A 2,577-nucleotide genomic window follows, 5' to 3' on the forward strand; every position below is an offset into this window, starting at 1 on the left:
TAAAAATATTATATAAATAACTAAGCTCTATATTGTATTTTATCCTTGTAACTTGGATTAGATGGATGGTTTGGGAGAGGCTTTTTAAATAACCAAATCAGTAGTTATCCCTTTGAATTTATTAAGCTATCAAACTACTGACCACCACTAGTCTCAATCAAATTATTTTATAACAAAATATGAGGTGCTAAAATTTATTTAAAATAACAGCAACTTTCCACTATAAGAATATTTACTTTGTGGTACCCTGCCAATGTAATTTCACTTCATAGCAACAGTATTTGGTAGGTATTATTATTCAAATTTAAAAGTAAGAAACAGAGGCTTAGAGAATTTAATCCGTTTGCCCAGGGTCAAGCAGGTAGTTCAGGACACATATTATTGAAGTGAAGTCCTCTAGCTCTAGAACACAGTCCAGGCTTTACCCTCTCTTATAGCTTCACCCCTGCTCCCTCAGTTTCCTATCCTAACACTCATTTGATCTAGATAACCTCAACAGAATTCGTCACCTTCCCTGCATATCCATTATCATTCTAACCCAGAGACAGAAAAATATAAGCTGTATATGATATGCAATAATTATATCAAAACATGTTTTTTTAACAATAAATTTTATGGCATTACTGCTTTTTCAAAATCACCTGGGAGAAGTGGCTTTTCTTTTTTAATATATATGTGTAATGTTCCTTCATTCTGCTCATAGGCAAACTACTGACACTACGATCTGTCTCATTCATGTTAAGTAAAGCACACGCTATACAGTGAAGGACACAATTACGGTAGATTAAGTTTCAGTTTCCCTTTGACTTTGGTTTCTAAAACTGGAAGCAGCTTTTTTAGAACAGGGATTTCCCATTTTATTTCCGTGAAACCTTTGTGTTTGACAGGAAAAGCACATATATTCAGATTATTATTTCTCATGAGAATGAAAGGTATTGTACACAGGTGCACTTTTAAAATTGTATTTTGCCTCTGAAAATGTAACTTTAGCTATATTATTGTGGGACTAGGATAGAATATCTTGAGTAATTCTGTTCAAGTTGTGTAAAAAATCTTATTTGATAAGTGAAATGTGTAAAGAATAAGCTTTAAGAACATGATTAGGGAAAATGAAGTCTAGTGGAAGTACAAAGGAGGGGCAGGAGCCTGGCTTCATGAAAAAGCAGAAGTCTCATGAGCTAGGACTCGGAATCCTGGCTCTACCTGAGATACTCTGGCAAATGTCAACCAAAGGAAAGACAGAAAAGATTTCGTTCAATTGAAATTGCATTCACACATTGCCTTAGAGTAAACTGAAATTTTACTGAATTGTTGAAAATTAGTAATTACTATATTTGAAAGTGAAAGTCGCTCAGTCATGTCTGACTCTGCGATCTTGTGGACTATAGAGTCCACGGAATTCTACAGGCCAGAATACTAGAGGGGGTAGCTGTTCCCTCCGCCAGAAGATCTTCCCAACCCAGGAATCGAACCCAGGTCTCCCGCATTGCAGCCAGATTCTTTACCAGCTGAGCCACCAGGGAAGACTGTATTTGGGAGGAGGGTATTATCTAAAAAAAAATTAAGATTCAGCTACAATACTTCCCTGGTGGCTCAAACTGTAAAGTGTCTGTCTACAATAAGGGAAATCTGGATTCAATCCCTGGGTGGAGAAGATACTCTGGAGAAGGAAATGGCAACCCACTCCAGTACTATTGCCTGGAAAATCCCATGGACGGAGGAGCCTGATACACTACAGTCCATGGGGCTGCGAACAGTCGGAAACGACTGAGCGACTTCACTTTCAGTTTCATCTAAAAAAAAAATTTAAGATTCAGCTACAATTAAGAGCATGTTCCTAAGCATTTGCAAAAGAGAAATAAAAGATCTAACCCTTCAAACCAACTTAAGCTTCAATTTTTCTCCCAAACAGCCAGAATGAAAGGAGGGGATTAGATGAGGGAGGGAGGACTCTAACATTAACCTGGACTAATTTGGAGCTCATTCTTATAGTAGGCAATTAGCAATTTTATTCAATCCTCATAACAATATTGTACAGGGCAAGTTTTAGAAGATATACATTACACACAGAAAAGCAGAGACTCTAAAAGCATAATTTAGCCAAGATCACTCAGGGAAGTTTGAACCAGATCTCTTATCACTGAGCCTATAGCTCTCTCCACTGCCACACAATGCAAGTAGCAGTTATGGTGGTGTGATCTGGAATACTCAAGGAAACTATCCAAAGAATTATCACCTACAAAAAGTGGCATGACTTTCCCCAAAATCATTCTTTGTCAATCTTTAAATCTTCCTAAATAGTTCCGTCTATAATTTTATATTTTAAATGTGAATAGTTCAGTAATACGTCCACCATACATTGTTAAGTGAGAAAAATTAAGTTGCTAAGAAATAAAAACTAGATCTAAAGAAATTATACTGAAAAAAAAAGGAAAAATGGAAATGCCCCCAAATATGAGTGTAATTAAATAAATTATAGAGGGATCCAGTCATTAGTGGAGAAGGCAATGGCAACCCACTCCAGTACTCTTGCCTGGAAAATCCCGTGGACGGAGGAGCCTGGTAGACTGCAGTCCA

Source organism: Capricornis sumatraensis, chromosome 3, assembly GCF_032405125.1.
Source record: "Capricornis sumatraensis isolate serow.1 chromosome 3, serow.2, whole genome shotgun sequence".
Lineage (NCBI taxonomy): Eukaryota > Metazoa > Chordata > Mammalia > Artiodactyla > Bovidae > Capricornis > Capricornis sumatraensis.